Consider the following 26,460-nt stretch of genomic DNA (forward strand, 5'->3'; position numbering starts at 1 on the left):
ATCTGTTGAATAAAAAGTCCTTAATAGCAATCAGCCGTGAGTCTAAGAGCCTTGTTTACAAACTCTATAGCACAGGATAATATTATATTAAACATTCCTGGGATAGACCGCACAACTGCTGAGACCAAAATTTCAGTCCCTTCACTTTAGTCTAACTGAAGGAGAAACACAAAACACATGGAACGTTTTAAGTTCTAAAACTCAAACATTTGAAAGGAAAGCTTACAAAAAAAAGCGTCTTTGTAGTCCATGTATAATGCATAACTATTTTTTCTTCTGGCAAAGCTGAAATGTACTCGTGTGTGCTCAGCTGGGGTTTTCCTCCTAAAATGCCACATTCGGGTTGAACTGAAGCATATATGTTCCCCATTATCCCCCCCAAGTTAGATCTAAGGGGGGCAGTGCCAGTAAGAAACTGCAAGGTTGAGACTTTTTATTAGATGGTGCTGGGGATGAAGCCCAGGGCACATACTAGGCACATATCCTATCACTGAGCTACAAGCCCAGCTTGATTACAATGTTTCAAGGGCGTCTCTAGCTGCGGTTTAGGTGTTCTCTTGTCTTAAACCTGAGAGGAACTCTATACACTCACCCATGCGAATGAATTGCCTTCACTAAGTTGCCAAAAAGCTTAGAAAATTTCTAACCAGCAACTTCCTTGTAAACAAAGAAACTCAAGTTACCTTTTGGTTAAGAGCCTGAGTTTCACCTACTCAAACAGAGCAGGAAATGGTATATTGGAAACTATGGTAGTATGCAAACTGCAGGCCTGGTGTACAGGTTTAAACAGGGTAGAAGGTCAGCCTGCAACTTTGAAGACAGTTGTGTGAGTTTACTAGCATGGTCCAGCACTAATTCGATCACAGATAAGACCTTCAGCTATAGACACAGGTGCTGATTTCCACTAACTATCTGATTGTTAATGGAAATTGGTGACTGATGAAGAGCGTTGCCTAAGACTTATATAGCCTTTGCTACTCTTAATCCTCCTTTTACGTGTATCTCATGCCATCCTCATTTCAGGTTGTGTTGTCTGTATACTGGGTAGTAAGGTGCCTGTAATTTGCAAGCTGACAACTTAAAAGCAAGCAAAACCAACCTTTCAGTTTCCACTCTTCACTTTGAGGCAACTTAAAAGACTTTTTGTGCAATGAGTCTTTCTACAGGAGACTGACTCCTTTCCCCAGCTTTGAGAGGATAGTTGATTGAATCATTGTGACCACGGTCTCTCTCTGGATAGGTTCTCTCTCCAGGTATCTATATGTCTTCTTCCTAGTTGTCTCCAGGCTTCTGCTAGCTCCCCCAGAGGACTTCCAAGATGAAGTCTGGACCCTTTACCCTCTCATTCTTCTCCATAGGACTTCACACCTGACATATGGATCATATGTTTGTTTCATGTCCCCTGTGGCCCAACATCTGAACATAAACTGCTGGAGGACAGAAACATTGTGTGTTTCACTGCTACACCCTGACCCCTGGATCAATGCTTGGCACATATCGGGAATTTAAGCAGTTTTTGAAAGAGCAAATAAAGCCCAGTACTTGGTACCAGGCACATGGTAAGTATTCATTGAATGCAACAAAGCTTTGATGAGTGAGTGACAGGACAGGTCTTCGATCCACTCCAGGTCATAGAGACAGCGCTCACTTGCTTTACAGAGATCTCAGTCCCCACCGATTCTTTCTCCGAGTCTTCCTTCATTTGTGTACCTGCCTACAAATCTAGACTATTGTACTCTCAACAGAAGTTATTTGGTGCCAGATAAAAATGTGCATCTAGCGCTGTGACAGTGACTATAAGGTGAACAGAAAGAATGATTATTTCAGTTCTGTGGGGAGGGGAGGGGTGAAAGGAGGTGGGGGGGGGATCTCTGCAATGAAAATTCTTCATGTTTCTTCTCCTCCACGGGCACATAGGTAACATACCCATAACCCTCCCCTACACAGAGAGAGAACAAAACCTTGTACCTGCAGACACATGTGGTCTCAAAGGTCTTTTTGTCACCAGGCATTTTTCTTCTTACCCATAGTCAGCAATATCTGTGTACAAAGGAAAGCTCATCTTCTGAGGGTGTGTGACAGGTCATTTAACTTGGATTCTCCCTCAAAACAACCAGGAAATGAGCTTTGGATTACACACAGGGCTGTCCTGACATTTATATCACAGAAAATGATATCTAAATATTTGTGGATGTGACCTTCAACTATAGGTGTGGGCACAATCTGATTACTATTGGAAAGCAATGAGTAAGAGATCATTTGTGAACCACAACTGATAGTATTGCACACTTTCTTCTCAGGGACCCAAGGTGGCATGCTCCCAGGGACCTGAATCTCCCTTTGCTAATATTCTACACTCCTGAATACATCTTTACTACTTGGTAGAGTGAATGTTTGTTAGATTTTTCTTTCCGTTTACTTTCTAGGTAGCAACAGATGAGTAGGTGTGTGGCCTTTGAGCTGTTAGAGCCACAGACTTAACGGGCTGGTTAACAATGCAAGGGAGCCCTGTCAACCCACACTCACTCACGAAGTGCACACTTTATGTCAAGAAATTGAGCTAGCACGCTGGTCCCCTCCTTAAGCTGGCCTGTATTCCTTTTGCTCTTCCACAGTACTTGGCTACATCTGAAAGCTATTTCCTCAAAGCCGCCAAGTAGACTTTCCAGGGACATCTAGATGCCTCTGGCTGTGTCTCAGAGCACTTAAAACATTCAAAAAGTCAAAAAACATTCAAATTGGGTACCCATATAAGAGTTGACTGACACACAGCAAAAAAGCTTTGCTTTGTGTCTTAGAAACTTACACAACACTGAGTGCTAAACTGTTCTGAGGGAGTTGTCCTCTGAGAACCTACAGAAAAATCTTTGTCCCTAAGAAGGGCTTCCTTGTTTTTAAAAGCTTATCTCATATGTTGTTTCTAATTACCAGTCTGTCTAGAAAGCAAAGATAAGAGTTGTATGTCTTCATTCCACGATGCTGTAACTCCCAGGATTTATGGCACAGATCTGCATGCTAGTGAACATGTTCTAATATTTTCCTTGTCATATAGCTTCTGTTTGTTGAAAACCAGAATTTAAGGCACTGTGACAGGTACTCCATGGAATACAAAGATGAGTAGACTTCCTACTCAGAAGCTATTTAAACTTGAAGAGATGATGAAATGAGCACACAAGTAAACGAATGCAAGTTTACAAACACCTGATAGGAACACATATTCCGTGTGTGTGTGTGTGTGTGTGTGTGTGTGTGTGTGTGTGTGGTTTTTTTTATTATTATTCTCTCTCTCTGTGTCTCTAAGGTCTCACTATGTAGACCAGGTTGACCTCAAACTCAGAGATTCTCCTGCCTCTGCCTCCTGAGCGCTTGGGAAGAACACCTATTCTGATGTTATCTGACAATAGTACACTGAAATGAGAGTCACATGACATGGATAATATAGAATGTATCGGTGTGGTAAAACTGACACCTGGCTGTCATTTTTGGTAGTTTTCAGGACTTTTCCTAGTTGATATGGAATTGTAAATGGGAGATGTGTGTAATGGACGCACATTCTAGGTGCAGCTGCCCCTGCTGAGCTCTAGTAGTGAGTTCTTCCACCTTAGCTCCCCACCCTCTCACCAGAGCTTACTGAAATTCCTTCCTGACTCTTCCAGACTCTGTTGTGAACTCAGTATTTGTGTTCCCAAAAGCATTGGTTAAGAATCTTAATCCCCAAAGTGATGGTGTTAGGAGGCGGGTGGGGCCTCTGAGAGGAGCTTAAGGACACCAGGATGGAGCCCCAGTCATCAGGGCTAGTACTTAGAAAAGAGATTCCAGAGAGTTCTCAGCTCTTCCGCAATGTGAGAACACGGTGAAGTCAGCTGCCTGATAACCAGGAAATGGGCTTCCCTCAGTGCAGGTCTTGGCTTTTACTTTGCACTTTCCAACAGCCTTCATAGTTGAGAGAAATGTTCTCTGTCCACCACCCACTCACTATCTAGGATAATCCCCTTGGTATAGCAAACCATGCAGACCAAGAGAGACTCCAAAAAGCACATCTGAAACCACTTTGAGATGATCTGCAAGTGGAGAGTTTAATTGTAGATAGATTAATAAGTAATAGTGCTTTGATTAATATGGGATGATTCCAGAACTTTCCATTGCACAGGTCTGAGTGCACCACATGTGGTAAGGATCTTTACAACTTAGGCAAAATGGCCAGACACAGAGGGTGTCCATGAGAGCTAAGGACTGCATTTCTGAGTTTTATGGAGTACATTTGGGATCCCTAACATTACGGTGAAGATGAGGTTCATCTCTGTTCTCCTGCATCCTCTTCCTCCATCTCCTCCCTCCTCTCCATCTCGCTACAAGTCTCCTTATGCTCTCCTTCCCGCCACTCAGAGACGTGGCTTCCTGAGAAGTATCACTCACATAACTTTCTCTTTCAGGTGCACCCATGGGTATGTGCGTCTGCATCCTCCATTTGACTGATGATCCTATGTTTTTCGTCTTTGAGCAAAAGGACAAAAAAACAAACAAACAAAAAAAACAAAAAAAAAAACCATGTGAACTAATGCAGAGAGAATTATAAAGGGTTCTTTAATAAAATCAACCTTCTGTTAGGGCCTTTTTAAAGTTTGATTGGTGTAAAGGGATTATAAACTTCTCTAAGGTAGATTGGTGTAAAAGGGGTTAGTTGTAAGGAAAGAGAGACTCCACCTAGTTAGGGTTCAGCATCACTGAAAGGGAAATGTATTTGAAGAGGGCTGAAAAGAATTAATAGGTTGCCAAGATGGTTATAGGCTCAATTGAATCCCTTTCCTCATATGTTAGTTTCAAGCTTCCAGATACCAGAATAACTGTATTGAAAGATGATAAGAGAGATAATTCAGGCTAAGTGAGATCATCTAAGTCAACTCAAATCAGTCTGACTGTCATCCTTATTAAAACGTTGGACATACAAGTAGATACCAGAGAGAAGGTGACCATCTTCAAGTTAGGAAGTGAAGGCTAAGGAGAAACCAACCCTGCTGATCCTAGACTTGAAGTTCCTAGAACTATGAGGAAATAAATTGCGTTTACATACTTCTAGTCTGACACAAAATATCCAGTGGCATTTTGCTATGGTGGCATAATAAAACAGGGATGCAAATCGTGGACCTATAAATATAACGACAGCAGCTGGGTGATGGTGGCGCACGCCTTTAATCCCAGCACTCGGGAGGCAGAGGCAGGTGGATTTCTGAGTTCGAGGCCAGCCTGGTCTACAAAATGAGTTCCAGGACAGCCAGGGCTACACAGAGAAACCCTGTCTTGAACAAACAAATATATATATATGTATGTATGTATATATATATATATATATATATATATATATATATATATATATATATAAAACGACAGCACTATCAGTGAGAACAGACTGGCTGTACAGGTTCTGTAAAAAATTACCTGTGTTAAAAAACAACTGGACCTGGGGTTTGCTGGCACTCTAGGGACATTTTTGAGGTATGGCCCAGCTTATGAGTAACCAACAGTGTAAGACAGTCATTGGGGTACCTGAATGGAGTGGACCCCTAGACTTGCTCTTATGGGCCCAGCTAGCTTGATAGCTGGGTGCTTGTCATAGTAGCCATGTCCAGTCTCCGTGCATTCACGTTAACAAAAGCTGATCTTCCGCTTACTCCCGGCTCACGGAACTCTCCAGACAGATATTGCCAGAAAATTACCAGATGAGTGCCTTGCCTGGCTTCCCTCCCAAGGTTTTTATCCTGAAAGCGAAAGACACAGGTGCATCTGATTACCTAAGGATCCTCAAAAGCCCCATGGGATCTTAAAGTTCATCTACTCTTGGTTCACATTTTAAGGCCAGGGAAACCCGAAGCCCTAAATAAAGTTACAGATTGCTGTTTGAATGTTAAATGTCCCCCTGAAGGTCCCTGTGTTGAAAGATTTGTACTGAAGGGTTACAGTGTTGGAAGATGCTGTAGCCCTTTAGAGCCTGGCTCTCTCTGTGAGAGATTGCCTTTGAAGAGAAGTGTAAGATGCTGTCACATCATTTTTCCATCTTAGCCATTGCTATTGATTCCATTAACCATAGTCCAAAAGCAACCGGTCCAGGACCTTCACTGCTAGGCAATAACCTTTTTCTCTTTAACATAGTTATCTCAGGGGCTGGCAAGATGGCTTGGTGTGTCAATGCAATGGCTACACAAGCAGGATAACCTCAGTTCCATCTCACACCCAAAATGGAAAGACAGAACTAATTCTTGAAAATTATCTTCTGACATCCATGAGTGTGCTACAGAGCTCATGTGTGCACACACACAAAATGATACCAATAAGTGAAATTTATTTCACTGACTTTACTTTATTTAACTTTAAATATTTCACTGTGGGAATGAAAAACCAACCAACATTGTGGCTCCCCCCCCCCCAGATCATTCAGTTAGTAATAAAGATCCTAGTATAGAAGTTTTAGATTTTCTTTCTTTCTTTCTTTCTTTTTCCCCCAAAATGCTTTTATTTGAAATGGAGCTTTTACAAAGAGTAGGATGAGACCGTGTCCTGACTTTTATGACTATGGGAAGGTTGTGGCTTCCAGAAAAACACGTGCTCTGGAATCAGCAGTCAGACTCAATCCCAACTCTCCACCAGTGATGGCCTGGGGCCAATATACCTCAGCTCTCTGAGCTTTGCTTTTTATTTGTAAGGGTGGCCTTGGTGTGTGTGTGTGTGTATGTGTGTGTTGGGGGGAGATTATAACAGCACATTTTGAGAGTGATGTGAAGATTAAGTGATCAGTCCTTGTGAATGTGATAGCCTTATTCTTTTTGGCGGGGGGTGGGGTGGGGTGGGGATGAAAGGATTTATTTCACATATACTGAAATCAGGGCAGAAACTCAGGAATCTGGAAGGTGGAGCTGATACAGAGCCCACGGAGGAGTGCTGCCCCTGGTGTACTTCTCACAGCTTGATAACCTTATTCTTTAATGCACGTTCATACCTGTTTTCCCCACCATGCAGGAACAGCCCCGCTCTGTGTCTCTGGGAACACCTCCCCTTATGGACTCTGTAGAGCAGATGTGTGGATAAGCATCTGGATCAGCCTAGGAGACAAAGGATAGCACCAACGACCTAGGGGAGAAAAGGGAAACAGAATAAAGATCACTCAGTGATCAACAGTTAGGGCATCTGCAAACATTTAGATTGTCTGGCAAGCCGGAAGGCTTGAGAGTTGTTAAATGGCAGTAAAAGTACTCGGCGAATCTCCCATCTCCAGAAGGGTCATAAAGGGTCACACAACAGGTGCATAGGCCTGCTTTGCAAAGCATGAAGGACAGAACAGGTGCAGCACATCCCACCCATACCAGAAGCAACCACACCTGAGGGAGGAGGTCCTCGGCATCTAGGGGAGGGTTCTGTAGTGTAGACTTAAGGAACAAGGAAGGAAAGCTGCTTTATTAACAGGAGTGCAAGTAGACAATCAAATCCTTGGAAAGAGTGGCTGGCAAAGAGTCTTTTCTCATGCTCTAACTCCGGGGGGGGGGGGGGGAGCCTTGCTGATTTTGAAAGGGACCAGGCTCTTCAGGGTTCAGCAAATTCCTAGAGGCAGGGAACTGCTTGCCTTGCAGGGATGCCCTTCATAGGCAAACCAACTAATCTAAATCCACACTCAGCCACCCATTTTATCAGGCTCTCCTTTTGAAGACTCAAGATCTCCTGGCCTAATCACCCCAGGCCAGGGCTAGATAAGCCCCTTGACTCCTTTTGATAAGCTATTATGAACAGTTTTGAAGTGGCTCCTATTCTCTTGGTGGAAGGAGAACCTGACTTTACTCACATATACCAAACAAGCAAACAAATAGAACAAATTAAAAAAACCCACCTTCCCTCACCCTTCCATTGAAAACCAGTAAAACTCTCTTTCCTTTCTCTGTCTTTCTGTCTCTGCCTCTCGCTCTCTGACTCTCTCTGTCTCTGTCTCTCTCTCAATCTCTATGTCTCTGTCTCTCTCTGTCTCTCTGTCTCTCAGTCTCTCTGTACTGGCTAGCTTTGTGTCAACTTGACACAGCTGGAGTTATCACAGAGAAAGGAGCTTTAGTTGGGGAAGTGCCTCCATGAGATTCAGCTGTGGGGCATTTTCTCAATTAGTGATCAAGGGTGGGGAGACCCCTTGTGGGTGGGACCATCTCTGGGCTGGTAGTCTTGGATTCTATAAGAAAGCAGGCTGAGCAAGCCAGGGGAAGTAAGCCAGTAAAGAACATCCCTCCATGGTTTCTGCATCAGCTCCTGCTTTCTGACCTGCTTGAGTTCCAGTCCTGCATCCTTTGGTGATCAACAGCAGTATGGAAATGTAAGCCAAATAAACCCTTTCCTCCCCAACCTGCTTCTTGGTCATATTTGTGCAGGAATAGAAACCCTGACTAAGACACTCTCTCTCTTTTCAGCATTACCTCTTTGTCCTTTTATTTGAGAATGGTGAACATGGGCACTTCAAATTGAAGGTTCAAGATGAAGGTCTCTACATACTATACCTCACTTCTGAGAGGACCCCAGGGAACCACCCTTTCTCCTTTAGCCTCAGCCTCTTCAAACTATCCCTCATTGTTTGTGCCAGTGACTCAAGTCTCTTATTTATTTAGGTTTCAGTTTTACACTTAAGGTTTTGGTATTTTAAACAGTGTTCAAATGACAATGGGACATAAAACACTACTGAAGCAATCATTCTATTTTCATCCTGGTGCCCCACCCCACCACTTACACAGAAATGCTATTAGGGGTCCAGAGAACTTTGTGGGATAATAGAAACTCTCACTCTCTAAGGCATGAATTAAAAATGGTAATCATCACTTTGGAAAACAGTTGGGCAGTTCTTCACATAGTTGAAGATCATTTCACCAACAGACCCACCCCTCACACTACCAATTAAGAACTGCACAAAGATCAGAATGTTATCATAGTGGCTTATCACTGTAGATTGTCGATTTGTCCTATTGACTATGTCCTTTGCCTTACAGAAGCTTTCCAGTTTCCTGAGGTCCCATTTATCAGTTTTTGATCTTAGAGCATGAGCCATTGGAGTTCTGTTTAGAAAAATTTCCTCTGTGCCAATGAGTTCAAGGCTCTTTCCCACTTTCTTGTCTATTTGATTCAGTGCATCTGGTATTATGTTGAGGTCCTTGACCCACTTGGACTTGAGCTTTGTGCAAGGAGATAAATATGGCTTTTCTTTTTTCTTTTTCTTTTTCTTTTTCTTTTTCTTTTTCTTTTTCTTTTCTTTTCTTTTTTTTTTTTTTTTACATACAGATGGCCAGTTAGACCAGCACCATTAATTGAAGATGCTTTCTTTTTTCCATTGTATAGTTTTGGATTTTTTGGTCAAAGGCCAAGTGTCCATAAGTGTGTGGGCTTATTTCTGAGTCTTCAATTTTATTCCATTGATCTACCTGCCTGTCACTGTACAAATACCCTGCTGGGTTTTATCACCAATGCTCTGTAGTACTGTTTGAGGTCAGGGATGGTGATTCCCCGAGAAGTTTTTTTATTTTTAAGAATTGTTTTCACGATCTTGGGTTTTTTTCCCCTATGAAATTGAGAATATCTGTGAAGAACTGTGCTGGGATCTTGATGGGGTTGAGTTGAATCTCTAGATTGGTTTTTGTAGGATGGCCATTTTTACTGTTAATCCTACCAGTCCATGAGCATGGGAGAGCTTTCCGTCTTCTGATGTCTTTAAGAGACTTGAAGTTCTTATCACATAGGTCTTTCACATGTTTAGTTTGAGTTACCCCAAGATATCTTATATTATCTGTGGCTATTGTGAAGGGTGTTGTTCCCCTATTTTAACTCTCAGCTTGTTTATCACTTGTATAAAGAAAGGCTACTGATTTGTTTAAGTTAATTTTATATTCAGCCACTTTGCTGAAGTTGTTTATCAGCTGTAGACATTCTCTGGTAGAATTTTTGGGGTCTCTTATGTATACTATCATATCATCTACAAATAGTGATACCTTGACTTCTTTCCCAATTTGTATCGTCTTGATCTCTTTTTGTTGTCTTACTGCTCTATAGCTAGAACTTTGATTACTATATAGAAAAGATACAGAAAGTGGGCAGCCTTGTCTTGTCCCTGAATTTAGTGGGATTGCTTCAAATTTCTCTCCACTTAATTTGATATTGGCTGATGGTTTGCAATATATTGCTTTTATTATGTTTAGGTATGGGCCTTGAATTCCTGATCTCTCCAATACTTTTAACATGAAGGACTGTTGTATTTTGTCAGATGTTTTTTTCAGCAACCTGAGATGATCATGTGGATATTTTTTTTCCTTTGAGTTTGTTTATATAGTGGATTATGTTAATGGATTTTCATATATTGAACCATCCCTGCATCCCTGGGATGAAGTCTACTTGATCGTGGTGAACGATGATTTTGATGTGTTCTTGGATTCGGTTTGCTAGAATTTTATTGAGTGTTTTTGCATCGATATTCATAAGCAAAATTGGTCTGAAGTTCTCTTTTTTTGTTGGGTCTCTGTGTGGTTTAGGTATCAGAGTAACTGTGGCTTCATAGAGTGAACTAGGTAGTGTTCCTTTTGTTTCTACTGTATGGAATAGATTGAGGAGTGTTGGTATTAGTTCTTCTTTGAAGATCTAGTAGAATTCTGCACTAAAGCCATCTGGCCCTGGGCTTTTTTTGGCTGGGAGTTTTTTTTGTTTGTTTGTTTGTTTGTTTTTTTTTTTAAATGACTGCTTCTATTTCCTTAGGGATTATGGGACTGTTTAGATAGTTTATCTGGTCCTGATTTAATTTTGGTACCTGGTATCTGTCTAAAAAGTTATCCATTCCTTCTAGATTTTTCAGTTTTGTTGAGATCTGATGATTTTTTAAAAATGTCCTCAGTTTCTGTTGTTATGTCTCCCTTTTCATTTCTGATTTTGTTAATTTGGATACTTTCTCTGTGTCCTTTAGTTAGTTTAGCTAAGGGTTTATCTATCTTGTTGATTTTCTCCAAGAACCAGCTTTTGGTTTTGTTGATTCCTTGTATAGTTTTCTTTGTTTCTAACTGGTTGATTTCTGACCTGAATTTGACTATTTCCTGCTGTCTAGTCCTCTTAAGAGTGTTTGCTTCCTTTTGTTCTATGGCTATCAGGTGTGCTGTTAAACTGGCTTGCTATGGTGGGAGAACTTGGTTCTGATGTGCCTTCTGTTGCTTATGATCTTGTGCTTGTCTCTCACCATCTGGTTATCTCTGATGTTAACTGGTCTGGGTGTCTGGTCTCTGTCTGGAGCCTGCCTCCTGTGTCTCTGAGTTGCAGCAGGTCTCCTGGGGGACCTGCAGACTGTGCAGAGGGGCAGACACACTGATCTGCCCCAGTGGAGGTGCAGACTGGAAGGGTAAGGAACTATATTAAAGAGTTGTAGTATTAAAAAGGTTAAGAACCACTGTCATAGAACTTTACAGAAAAAGATGAACTTTTATGCAAAATGTTAAAATCATTTAGGAGGCTGGAGGATTGTTTAAGGGATTATCTCAGAATGGAGTATAAAGTATGGCAAAGCAATCTACCTATGTACAGATGATGAAGTGTGGGAAAGTGTCCACCTGAGTACATCTGGAAATGAATGGGTCCATAAGATTAAAGGCACTCCAGTCTATCAAAATTTCTATGAGTGCATTGGTTAATAATGACAGAGTTCTATAAAGTACACTGGAGTTGATCTGTTAAGAAAATAAATAGCTGGAGGTAGGAGCTCCCATATATATATGCTAATTACAAATAGGAATTTTCATAGACCTATGACTATGCATGTAGGTTGACATAGACATATTTCTACATGAACATACAAACGTGAGGGTGAGCCTAGAGACCATAGCATCACAGCTGCAAGGAGCATATCCAGATCTTGGTATTTAACACTGTTCTCCAGTAAAAAGACCAGAGCTCATTAAAGAAATGGCTGGTTCTTGGAGAGGCTGATGAAATATGTAGGATGAGTCTTGGGCATGTTGTAGTTCTAGAAATAAAAATGATTACAGCAAAAGACCGTGATGACTGTGTGACAGAAACACAGAGGTTGACAGAAAACTCCCAGTGAGCAACTCTACAACAATTTGAGCAGTATCATAAAGCAAAATTGAATTATACTCCAGAGCATATAATCAACTTCCAGAAGACCATGTGCATGACTGATTCAAATAAATAGGGGACAGATCCCATTGGAATAATGTCAAATTGTTTATATAGACAGCTGCTGAAGAAGTAAGTTAGAGATCCTTGTTCTATCATTGCAGGCTGAAACTATATGACTTCATTCAAAGTCATTGTGAAGGGGAGGGGACAGAAGAGCAATCTAATAAATGGGAGCCTGGACAGGTGGCTACTTCAATAGTCACAATTCCTGTTGTTAATAGCAGCCTTCATGTGGTGTGATCAGAACCCACTTTATCTCTCTGATCTTCACCTTTCAAGTCCATGGCCTCCATCCAATCATGGAAAAAAAAAAAAAAGATACTTCCTAATTGCAGGAAATTTTACAGTGCCCCAGGACTCTGAAGACCCTCAAGAATGCCAGATATCAAGGCACGTGCCTGCAAGCCCAGGACACTGGGGACGGAGCTGGGAGGATTGTGAATTCAAGGTCAGATGGGTTACCCTGTCTCTAAACTCACCATATAGATCATCAGTCCCAAAGAAACTCTTAGAAAGTGGCACTTCAAATACAAGCCTAAGGAGACATCGTAAGTAAAAGTAATGAGGTGTGTTGTACAGGATCCAGGCACAGAAAAGATACTGGGGACACAGAGGAAGCCCAAATAGTTAGGACCTTAATTAAAATAGCATTGTAGGGTTGCAGAGGTGGCTCTGCATTAAGACCACAGACTGCTGTTGCAAAGGACCTGAGTTTGGTTCCCAGGACCAGAAATTTGATTCTTCACACCGTGACAAATTGCTCACAATCACTTTTAACTATAGTTCTAGTGGCCTCCAAGGGCACCAGGGCGTACCATACACATGCACACACGTAATTTAAAATAAACTCTTTAAAACAGTACTTTAATATTGTTCATTAGTTGCTAACAGGGGAAAATGGTGTATTATCTCATAGTTGATTTGCAAATTTAGAACTATTTAAGAATTTTTTTCTTAAAAATAAATGTTGAGATGGCAATAAGGTAGGAGGGATGTAAGGCAGCCACTGTGGAAGTAACCATGGAGATTCCTCAAGAAACCCAGCTACACTACTCCGAATCAGCATGCCATAGAGACACTTGCACATCAGCTCACAATAGCTAAGCTAAGGGACCAATCTAGGAGTCCAACTACAGACAATGGGATTACGTTCAGCCACTAAGAAGAATGACATTAGACCTTCAGGAAAATGGTTGCAACAGCGCTAATCACGCTAAACATGTTAAACATGTTCATCACACTCAATAAAATTAAGCCATTTGCAGAAAGACGAATGGTGCCCTTCTTTGTCTCATATATGGCTACCAGGTTTTATGTTGATACAATAAAAAATTTGTGTACCTAGGCATGACATCAAAGGAGAGATGCAGCTGTCTGGGAGAGCAAGGGGGCCTAATGGCAGAGGTGAAGTGAGAGAAAGGGGAAGACGGAGGGGGAGCGTATACTCAGTGTATGATATATGCAGTATAATGTCCTCACCTAACACAATGTCATGTACAATGGATATATATAATGAAAAATGTTAACCTCTCGTTAACCTACAGGAGGGAAATGCTGAGAAGAGGATAAATCCATCCTCTATTATTTTAGAAAGCTGATTTACATCTTTTACTCATTGTTCTATAATGGAGGATTTGTGGTTTTAACTTCTTTAAAATATAAAATGATTACATTGAAAAATACCCCTAAAGAGCTGAAAATCTTCAATAAACAACAGCAAAGAAAACTAGAATCCAGCAAAGTAAGCCCAATTTTAAAGCATCAGGTATGCATATCCAGAAAAGTATTAGGCTCCATTATTTTTCAGATCTTTTCTTATTTTCATGTATATATGTGCATGTTTCTGTGTGAGTGTATGCCATATTTATTTAGTGCTTTCAGAGGCCAGAAGAAGGCATCGTTGTCTTGAAGCTGGAGTTTAAGGAGGTTATGAGTCACGTGACAGGGGTACTGGGCACCAAAGTCAAGTGCTCTGTAAGAGCAGGAAGCACTTTTAACTGCTGAGCATTTCTCTGTCCCAAGACTCCACGTTCTTTTTCCCACACTGATGATATGGGGTGGTCATACGCCCATGTGGTTGCATTACTGGGATGAAAACATGAAGTCTCTATGACAGAAATAAACTCTGTGTTGGCAAATTGTTTCAGTATACAGAATACTACTGAATGAGAAACTCCTGGACAGCAAGACTTTAGACAGTGGTTCTCAACCTGTGGGTCATGACCCCTTTGAAGGTTCAATGACCCTTTCATAGGGGGTCACCTAAGACAATCAGAAAACACTAATAATTACATTACAATTAGTAACGGTAGCAAAGTTACAGTTAGGAAGTAGGAAGGAGAATAATTTAATGGTTGGGGCTCACCACGTGTGAAACCTTATTAAGGACTGCAGCATTAGGAATGTCGAGAACCTTTGCTTTAGAGAATGCTGGTGAACCTGGACTCTTACCTGTCAATATTAGGTGATTGGATTTTGATTCTCTGACAAAAGGCTCCTCTTCTGTCTGGCCTAATATTGACCGTCATATGGCTCTTTGGGTGACAGGCTCATGAGTTCAGATTGTTTTAAATGTTTAGCAGTTTACTTGGGAATCTTCTGGAAATTATCAAGTCCTATCTTTACTCTCTCCAAGGAGATAGGAAACAGGGTGGCTCTGAAAGTCTCATGTGGATTCCAAGTATCTCATCAACAAATAGACAAAGTAAACGTCTGCACCATGGGGGAGTGGGAAGGCTTTCTCTTGGTATAATCCTGGCATTTACAGCCCAAACACAGAGCTTCAATGTCTTCCATGTATTCTCTCATACTTACAGAACAGTTGATATGTACAAGGGCTGGGCGGGGAACTGTGAACAACAGAGAGATGAATTAAACATGGGCCTCATTGATCTTTCCTCAAGGAGCTGATCACTGATGAGAAAATAGTCTCCCACAAACAATGAAACAAGAGAGAGTGATCATTGGGGATTAATAATACCGAGTAGATATAATTGTTCAGTTTTCCTCTGCTACTTAATAAAACTTATGGGATCATATGAAGCTATTTATCACTCAGTCACACCTTATTACACCTTTGGCTAAAGTTCTCACAATGTTCTATCTGCATCCTTCATTTATAGTCTTCCAAGGACTGGTTAGTCATCAGGTAACATAAATGGGAGTAGCTTAGCTGGCTTCTCCCAGCCACTGGGATAAAATATGCAGCATTTAGCAGGCTATAAATATCTTCTGCCTGGGCCTGGACCTACTTAATTCTACAGCCTCATCTGCCCACCTGCCATGTTCCAGATAGTGAGTACCAGAGGCATTCCACATAGTGAGTGATGGAGGTATTCCACACTGCTGTGTTCTTTCACTCTCCTCAGGACCCCTTCCCTGCCTTTCCTCCTGTGCTTCATCTGACTATGCAGTGTTCTTTACATCTCAGCAGGAGAATCATCTCTGCCTTAGCCCCCTCCACCCCACCTCCCCCTGCACTGGGCTATTATAACTCCTCTGTGCTACTACAGTTTTGTGCAACTCATAGCCCTGTCCCATCTATTAGCTTCTGGAATGTACACCCATCTTCATAAGCCCTTACTCACCTTTATACCATCCTTTGGTAGCCCTCCTCCCTTTAGTGGTAATCATCCCTTCCTCTGATGAGTCATGAAACTTTGTTTACCCCTCCATTAAAGCCCCGGCTCTTTTGGCTTTTTGTTATAAGCTACTGTGGTCTGCAGAATTTTTGCCGTTGACAGTGTGTCAAGCTTGCTGTGCAGTCAGGGATAATTGCGAACATCTGATGCACCTGTAGCCATCTTCCCCCTCCTTTTATTTCACCTATTTGCAAGCCATTTCAGAAGACACCCGTATCTTTCCTCTTCATCATATCTCAGCACAATACCAGGTGGAACACCTATGATTAAGATCATTATCCTTTGTGTGGTTAGTTGGGCCTCTAGGCAACCAAACATCTCAAGGGAGGTGGAGAGGGTGTTTCACTGGGCCCCATTTCTGGACATGCTAACAGGTCACACCAGTCTGTATCAGACATAATGAACCACACACAACCAAGAGATGGGAATTTAAAGCATGTGTGTTTCATCTCTCAAGATACCTCTTTTGCATCTATGACGAAGCACAAGGAAATAGTTTGGATCCAAATCTGCAGTATAAACGGGCAGCTTGTCAGCAATACCATTGTTTTCTGCCAGAGCTAGCAGGCAGCTTCGGCTGCACATTCCAGAGACATGAATAATATCAGTTGTGACTACACTTCAGCATCTCCTTCATCACCAATCCCGTAGACACAGAATATAACCTAATTAGGAAATGTGAAAGCACCCGTTTCTGGGAAGGAGCATTAAGGGGAAGAGAGGGATCCCAGCTTCTCCCTGATGTGGGTGGGTCTCACTGAGAGTCACATACAGGTTGGAATCTGGCAAAGTTCAAGGGTAGATGGGGCCTGCCTAGTCACATTCCTCACGTAATCAGTAAGAGGGTGAGAAAGAGATACAGCTGGGAATGGGATACCCTGACTTCCGTCCTATAATACTTTCTTCAGTGCACAATGCAGCAGACGTCAGGACTAATAAGTCAATCAAATAAGTATTAATGTATTAGTATAGTGGTGAACTATCCTTGTCTAATACTTTTATTGTTTACTGTTTGGAGTCCTCTCAGTAGAGACTCTGAACTTTTTTGCTGACATCTCCTCATCTCTTCATTTATGCTTGTTTATCTTTTCATCGTGGTACTTATGTGGCACCTGGAAGGTATCGCTCTGCCTTCCAACATGCAGAAAGTGGAAGACCAAGGATGTCTGCTAAGTTAATATACAAGAATCAAGCCACTGTCCTTTTCTTTGTACACAGAAAAACATGTATATAGCCATTTCTCCTTGCATTCCTCCAGTCTCGGTGAGCCCCTGATAGGTTTCTATCTATCCTATGTCTCAGGTAATCTGGTGTTAGCATTACAGAACAACTGGCAAGAGGAAAGAAGAACCCATGAGCAGGAGGTATCAAGAGACTGTCATCTGCTCGGGGAATGAGCACCCAACCAAACGCAGAGCCCCAGTCAAGTGATTTAACTTACAGAACTTCAATCTTCTTTGAAAAATTAAAGTTGATCTTTAACCCTTGAACTTTGTCAGATATCAACCTGTGCATGATCCTCAGTGAGTCCCACCCATGTTAGTGTAAAGCTGGAATCTCTCTCTCGAACCCCTAATACACTCACCCCAGCTTCTATTGACTCCATATAGACTCTAGAACCTGTCTCACCTTGACCATGTGTGAGCTTCAGTGTTCTGAGATTTGTTGGTGGTAAGACATGGGACCCCAGCAGCCCAGATCACTAGAATTCCTTGTCTTGAAATTCAGTTAAGCCAATCTGTAGCATGTTTGTAGTTTGATGCCTGTGTTCCCAAGTGTTTTCTGAATCCTTCATTTTCTAAAACATGGCTTCCCTGAAACTTCTGAATAATCCTGCAACTTTATTGCTTTTTCTTTCCCTGGGATAATATTCTGGTCTCGGAATAGATTTCTATGAACTATTAGATTCTCACTTAATTTTGTTAAGGCTGTAAGGATGGGTGAGGCCATTCTGCTTCTCTGTCTTTTAGGGGAGCACATGTGGCTCTGTCTAGATGCTGTTCAATTGCCTTGGTTTCATATGTCTTATTTGATTATCCTAGGTTCTCTTGTCACTTCTGTCCTTACCTGGCCCAGGAGTACAACTATCCCTATTTTGCCTTGATGACATCCTTTACTAAAGCATCTAACAACTAGATAATAAAGAATAATTTTAGACTCAGAGGAATTTGCCTTTATTAAATGCATATTTAAGAAATACCAGAGGCAGGCCTCAATACAAGATTCCTTTCTCTAAATAGTTTGTTGTTTGTCTAAATCCACAATATTTGTTCTGAATATCTTAATGGTTTTGAAAATTAGATTGGGCCGAAAACAAAGCATATCACAATTTAGGAAATCAGTGCTGTATTGTGATTTTTGTCATTTGATAGACTTCTTCCGGTTGATAATTTATTTCTTCTGGATCTTTCCAAATTGTTGGAACAGAATATTCAGCACCTCCAGACTCAGACAAAGCTGCCATGTGGGTGGAAAAAAGGTGACAATGCCTATGGATGCAAGGTATGAACAAGTAAGGTCCCAAAGTCCCTTTGGAGATGTTTAGAATGGAGGTTTCCGTTTTCCAAACTTATACTACTATACTTGTGGCTTGGTTCTTGGGACATCCCATACCAACTGACTCAATGCTTCTGGCCACATATTATAATTCTCTGAGTAGCTGAAGTAATGCCTGTATCATGTTCTTGCAATGCAATAATGAGAGTTCAAATCTATTAGGGAGTGTTTAAGTGTTGTTCTTAGTAGAATTGTCTCTTGCTAACAGTAATGACTTGGTCACTAATGACACAAAGTAGAGAGGAGTCATTGAAATTTTTTCCTAAATTTTTGTAACTGAAATAACTGGTTTTCTAAGCAAGCTACAGGAAGCTACTTGAGAGAGGGAGGTCAGATGCTATGAAAGGAAACCGTGTGCAGATGTGAGGCAGAGAAACGTCAGGGAAAGATGCTCTGGTGTCAGAGTGCTCAGATAAGAGTGAGGACAAGCAGCTAATTGGGAGGTAAGAAAGGGTTGTAGGCAGTGTGGCCTTAGAAGAGAGGAGATTTGCACTGTGGAAAACAAGGTGATTATTGGGGAATTTGGCCTTTAGTGGCTTTGGCCAGAGCAAGCTCAAGTTTAGAGAGAAAAGTTTATGCAACTTAACTCTAACAAGGTGTGGTCAGTGGGATGACAAATTAGCTACCTCACCACGAAGGAACAGGATACAATCCAGAAAAAACAATCTATATATTTATATATCTAATATCTAATATACAATACACAATGTACAATGCACAATCTATAATCTATACTCTAATAATGTGTAATATATAATATATAAAAATGTATAATGTGCAATGTGCCATATGACATGTCATTTGTCATTCTTTGTACGTCATCATATCTTTATATATCATGTCTCATATCATACATCATATATGATTCCAATCATATATCATATATTTACTATATATTATGAATTTATTGTATATTATATATTTATTATATATAGTATAGATAGATGAGCAAGTAGCTTAGGTAACTGAGCGTGTTCACACATAATGTATAACAGGAAAAGTGAACCCGAAGAGAAGAAACAGACTTCTACCATGCATCTTTGCTTTAGTCTTTGTCCTTCTACCTGGTCTATGATAGAGGACATTTTGATTAGAATAGAATTGGGTCTAAAGTAAAGGAAAAATAGAGTAGCAATTAAGGGATGTCACAATGTAAGTGACTCCTTTCTTAATTGGTTGATTTGCATGGTGTTTCAGTTACTCTTCAGTTGTTGTGCTAGGACACCGTGACCAAGACAGCCTATAAAGAAAGAATTTACTGGGGGTTTCTGTATAGTTCCAGAGGGTTAAAGTCTGTGACTATCACAGCAGGGAGCACGGCAGCAGGTAGGCATAGCCCTGGAGCAGTAGCTGAGAGCTTACATCCAGATCCACAACTAAGCAGGAACAACAGCATGGGATTCTGAAACCTCAAGTCCCACTCCATAGTGGCACACCTCCTTCAGCAAGGCCATACCTCCTCCAACAATACCACAATGACTAATCTTTCCTAAACAATCCGCCAAGCTGGCGACCAAGATTCAAAATATATGAGTGTCTTAGTTTTGCTTTTACTGCTGGGAACAGACACCATGACCAAGACAACTCTTACAAGGACGACATAACTGGGGCTGCCATACAGGTTCAGAGATTCAGTCCATTTTCCTCATAGCAGGAAGCACGGCAGCATCCAGGCAAGCACAGTGCTGGAGGATCTGAGAGTTCTACATCCCCAAGGAAGCTAAGAGCAGACTGTCTTCAAACAGCTAGGAGGAGGGTCTCTAAGCCCACTCCCACAGTGATACACTTCCTCCAGTAAGGCCACACCTTCTAACAGTGCCCCTCCCCGGTCCAAGCATATTCAAACAACCATAACAATCCTATGGGGGCCATTCTCATTCCAACCACCACACAAGGGAGAAAATCTGGACAATGTCTGATGTCTTAGTTAGGGTTTCTACTGCTGCAACGAAATAGCACAACCATAAAAGCAAGTTGTGGAGGAAAGGGTTTATTTGGCTCACACTTCCACATTGCTGTTCATCACCAAAAGACATCAGGACAGGAACTCAAGAAGGCAGGAACCTAGAGCTAGAAGCTGAGGTAGAGGCCATGAAAGGCTGCTTACTGGCCTGCTCCCTCTGACTTGCTCTGTCTGCTTTCTTAGAGAACTCAGGACCACCGGCCCAGGGATGGCACCAGCTACAGTGGCCTGGGCCCTCCGCTATTGATTACTTACAGCTAGATCTCATGGAGGCATTTCCTCAACTGAATCTCTTTCCTTTCTGATGGCTCTAGTTTGTGTCAAGTTGGCACAAAGCCAGCCAGCACATCTGGAAACAGAAGAGGAGAGTTGGTCAGTGGTATCTGACCAAGAAGGAGATGATATCTCTAAGAGGAGAATCCTAAGTGAGGGCCAGAAACCTAAGGTAGAGCTGATAGAAGCCAACTGGTACTGCATAACTTAATCAGATAACAATGGGAATAAACTTCAGTGGATGAAGGCTCCACTGAGGTTGCAAAAAAGTCAAAGAATTGAGGGTCCTTTTCTATCTGACCTTCTACAAAGGTCTTTGAAGGAAGTTTGCTCAGTTCCACATAATCTGATGTGAGTGATGGATTTGAGGAGGGAGGTGCCTAGAGAAGGAAAGAGCCAAGAGAGGGTCCCTAACAGAAGTTAGTGGGAAGCCATTCCAGGCCGGCTGCCCCAAAGCTTGCTAGGTGAGGTGGGAGAAGGACTCATAGGGAGTTGTCAGAGTTTGGTGGGACTTAGAATCGTGGTCTCTGGGCTTCTTCACTGGAACTGTTTACTGTACTACTTGCTATTAATATAGCTTCTATTGAAATAGTCTTGCGATGAAGAGTATTGGCAGGAGAAGAAACACAGATGGTCTTTCCTTTCCTTCTCTTTTCAATGTGGAGGCTGGAGAGACGGCTCAGTAAGTTAAGAGCACTTGCAGCCAGGCGTGGTGGCTCACGCCTTTAATCCCAGCACTTGGGAGGCAGAGGCAGGNGGATTTCTGAGTTCGAGGCCAGCCTGGTCTACAAAGTGAGTTCCAGGGCAGCCAGGGCTAAACAGAGAAACCCTGTCTCGGAAAACCAAAAAAAAAAAAAAAAAGAACACTTGCTGCTCTTGCAGAGAAGCCATGTTCTCTTCCAGCACCTACGTAGTGGCTCACAATCACCCACAACTCCAGTTCCAGGGGATCTGACAGCCTCTTCTGACCTTCTTGGATGCCAGGCACACATGGGGCATGCTTATACTCACATACACACACAGACACACACACACATACACATGCACACACACACACACACACACACACACACACACACACACACTTAAAAGGTAGAAAATAAAGAAAATAGAAGCAGAGTCAGAAACAATGTTTTTGACACAAAATCAGCGACATCATATAATTATTGTGAAGAGAAAGACTGGGGATCTGATTTTAACAGTATTGCATATTTGCTGTTCTTTATTTCTCATTATACCCTATAGTGTTTAATCCTAGTTTCAGTTGTTCGTTTCCCTGTGTTAGAATGTACCAAGCACCCAGACAACTTCGGTTTACTGTCTAACATTATTGCCAGCAAGTTGCTGACCCTGCCTTTAAACATGGCATAGTTAAAGTTTCATCCACATCTCCCAGCTCTGGCTCATTGATTCAGTCCTCCTCCCCTCCACAGTAAAGGTTCATTTGCTTTATGCCAACACATTTAGAAATATTTATAAATTAAAGTTTCCAAGTGTGTGTGTGTGTGTGTGTGTGTGTGTGTATATTTGTGTGTGCATGTGTATATTTTCACATTTGAAGGACAGAGATAAACATGAGTATCTTTGAAAATTATGCACCATTTTTACATTATAATAGTAATAATAATCGATTTATTATTATTATTATTATTATTATTATTATTATTATTATTATTATTATTATATGCCACAGTATATATGTGGATATAGAGAACAACTTTGTGGAGTCTTGAGTTCTACTGTATGTGGATCCTGGGGTTAAACTCTGGGCTGGCATGGCAAGTGCCTTTACCTGCCTAACCGTTTTGCTGTCCCTTGACTATATTATTATACTTTATTTTTGGAGACACGGTCTCTAACAGAACCCAGGGGTTGCTGAGTTGGTTATGCTGCATGGCCAGAAAGCCCCAGGGACCCTGTCCCTGACTCCCCAGCACCAGTGGAGTGTGGCTGAAGAATCAACTGTGATTAACAAGAGACCAGCGCCACTGGAGTAAAACTTCAACTTGAGATCTTGATGCTGGTTAGCTGGGGTTAAAAACAAAAGCAAAAGCCAAACACATGCATGATTAATAAGAGATTAGCATTAGTGAGAGGAAGTCCTCTCGGAAGCTGTGGTACAAAGGGAGCCGAGGCTGCATCTCAAGCTAGCAGCCGAACTTGGTAATGTGTAAGAGTCTCTTCTATGTACTACAGTTTTGGTGGCATAAAATCCCCAGGACTAAAGGTGTCATGGAGAGAACCATAAAGCTGTGATAGAGTCCCTCCAGGGAAGCCAGAGGTCATTAGTGAAGATGTAGCCTCAGTTTCAGAGACCTAGCTGGGAGGTATGGAGTGCATCCAGAGCCCACGAGCTGAGCTGCTTGTACTATAAATATCAGAAGAGGAGAGGTGTGCAAGACTCCCAAGCTTTGTAGACCCAGAAGACCACGAATTGACGACCAGACATCAGATACTGAGCTTTTTACACTGTTGAAGTTTGGTTTTGTTGTGATTTTAAATGAGCAAACCATGAAAAGCAAGCCAATAAGCAACACTCCTCCATGACTTCTGCTTCAGTCTTGCCTCCAGGTTCCTTGGCTTCCGTCAGTGATAGACTATCAGCTGTAAGATGAAAAATCGCTCTTTTCTTTCCAATTGTCTGTGGTCAGAATATTTTATTACAGCAATAGAAAACAAACTACGATTATGTCTCAGGAGATTTCAAACAAACAAACAAAAAATCCCTCCATGAAAAGAGGGAAGAAATACTTGATTTGGAGATTTCCAGCCACATCAGGTCCTAAAGGCTAATTTCTATTTGATAGATAAGTTCTGTGCAGGTTCCCCACATCTTTGTTAGCGCAAATGCTACAGTCCAGTCAAACGGTCTGCCACTTTCCCAGCAGAGTTTTTATTTTCTTTCCCTCCAGCCCTGGTGACATTTTAAAACTGAAATTCTATGTCATTTCTTTTTCAACTACCGAGTCTTCGTATTAAAAATAACTTTCACCTTCTGCAGCTGGTCCAGATTAAATTCACCCAGTTCTAACCATTTTTTTTTTCCAAGTTCTTCAGACACTTGCGAAATCACTCTGTCTTTTAGCAATTTACATTTGCTGAAAGGCTTAAGGAAAACTGTGTTTTGCCAGTCTCTGCATATGATTGTATATGTATATGATGTATGTGCATAGTCAATTCAGATAGTGACCGGCTTGTGAATTCCATCAGGGCCTCGGTTCTCTCTGTTGTGCATCTTCTCGCATCACCTGGGTTGGTTCCTTCTCTCATCGCCTGTATCAGTTATTTTTTCATGGACCAAATTCTACAGTTCACTTGAGCAGGTGATTTGAGTGAACACGAAGTCGAGGCTTCTCAAGAAGTTAAAGGATATCTAAATTGCAGAGAGGTCAAGAATGCTAGATAAGTAGGATATAAATATTTAGTAGGTAATCTACCACTGAGAGAGAGTAAACGAGTGCCTGTATACATGCGGACCAGGAGGGCTCACCTGATCCATTTCCAGTGCTAGTTATTTCAGGGTATTAAATATTTATTAAGCACCTAATACGCTCACATTGCTGTGCTAGCTCTATGGCAGGAAAGGCAAAGTATTCAGCTGATGACCTCAGGGGAAACAGACAACGGGGAAAGGACACACTCCACTCAAGGAGTCAATGCGAGCAAATAACCAAGAGGACATTGGGATGCCAAGGCGGGGCACTGAGTTTGGTGTGAGAGTGCAGGAAAAGATTCCTGGTCGATTAACACCAGCAAAAAGCTTATTATTTAGGAGGCTAGCAAGGGAAGAATGGACAGCACTGGGAAGGGCAGGAGAGACTGAGCCAAGGCACAGGAGGAGTATTTTAGTAAGAGAAATACCACGAAGGGCCTACCTGTCATTTGGTATTGTTAAAGTGAGAGGCAGCAGTGTAGGGGAGGTTAAGAATGGAGAAGTAGGTAGAGATAGACTATGGAGGGTCAGTTTTTCCTGACAGGAAGCTCAGCCAGGTTGGAGACAGTCCCTGGACCACAACAGGCAGAAGGTTAACAGACTCAACTTTGTGTTAGAGTGGCCTCTACAGCAGCCAGATTTCCCGAGTGAATTAGAAGAAGGGAAAAGGGGTGATCAAGTAGGCAGGAGATGATGGGATCTAGGTTGTAATGACAGAAACGTGGAGGAAGAATGGATTAGAAGGCAAGTTAGCAGAAGATGGAGGACATGGAGATGGTCGAATGTGGAAATGAAAAGAGAAAGAGGTGAGGCTGAGTACCAGATTTCTGGTTTGAGGGGCTGGGTGACTTTAATGTGTCATGGTGACAGAGGAAGAAACCGAATGATAGAGGAGAGAGGACAAGTTTAGCTTTATTCTTGTTGAGATTCAGATGCTCCCAGGGCCACTCACGTGAATATAGACCGTGTTTAAACGGAGAAGCTTAAATTTGGGAAAGCCATGTTCTTGAGGGAGCGAGGCAGGTGGCAGTTAGGTGTGAGATGGAGTGTCTGGGAAAAGGCAGAGGTGTAGGATGGGTAGGTAATTATGGAGATGAAATGCCAGATCATTAGGAGGAGAGGAGAGGAGAGGAGAGGTGGAAGAATGGCTGTATGGAGGCAAGGAGGGTAGTGAGATAAGAGTGTGGAGGGTCAGGGAATCATCATTAGCATCCTGTCTGGTGAACAAGGATGGCATTGCTTTCAGGCTTAAAAGGATCATCGATTTTGAGTATCCAGCATGAACTGTAGCAGTTCAAGGTCTGGGCTTAGTCTTGTGTAGCTCTAGTCAAAGGTAGTTGCATACATAGTGATTTTAGTTTCATGTGACCATCCTGTCTGTGATGGTGACATCTAGGCCACTGCTTCCCTGTGTGTTGAGTGGAATGCAGACTGGCCAAAATAATACAACAAGATAAACATAACAAAATAAAAATGAAGCCGTGAGATATTTGTCTATATGATTTAGCCAAAGTTCGTCAGAAGATACACGTTCAGAAGATAAACATTTAACTGGTCAGACTACTTTAAATTCTCTTTCACATTGATGATGGAGACAAGGTGGAAGAAATAGAGAATTAATAAAGAAAACAAATGCTAGAAGATATAAACTCAGCAGCTGCAGTTTTCTACTCAGAAATAGTTTTAAAGTCACTCATAAGAATGGAATCAACTTTTAGGAGAGATGTTTTTCTCATTTGAACCAGTGGTTTTTGTTTTTTTTTTCATTGTTTCAAAACTATGTTTGTGTTACTCTTTGACTGTTTAATCCACATTTGACTTAACTTTCAATGCCCTCTGCAGTCTTTTGATATTTCCTGTAAATGCTCTCTGTAGGAATCTTGCAGCTCATCAGCATGAAATGTAGAGGTTCAGCACAGGTAATTGGTTTGAAATAGGAGCCTTTTTTTTTTTGCACAGACAGGATATGCTTGGAAGATTGGAAGCACTGAGCACTTAAGGGGTGAATCTTAAGCTTTCATCCTAACTTTCTCCCACGCGCAAACCATCCCAGTGACTTCCCAGGTGAACATTTTAGAATTTTTGCATAAGAAAGGTGATGATCAGTTTCCATAATCGAGTTTCCTTTTCATCCATTAAAGGACATCATAGCAGATGCCCTACTTACCCCATAAAACAGAAAGAACAATGTGAGTGAAAGACATAAAGCTTATTTGTGTTTAAAAGGGAAGCTCTGAGGGTTGCTTTTACCTTGTTAACCATTTCTCAAGTGCCAGGACTTCCTGTTCATAAATCCTCTCCTCCGGGATACCTCAGATTTCTCTAACACCTAGATTCCCACTTCTACCTCTGCTGATGGCCAATCCTTCTCTGCTTGCAAATCCATCTTCCATCTTAGACCCCAAAGCAAG

Source organism: Mus pahari, chromosome 18 (assembly GCF_900095145.1).
Source record: "Mus pahari chromosome 18, PAHARI_EIJ_v1.1, whole genome shotgun sequence".
NCBI classification, from domain to species: Eukaryota; Metazoa; Chordata; class Mammalia; order Rodentia; family Muridae; genus Mus; species Mus pahari.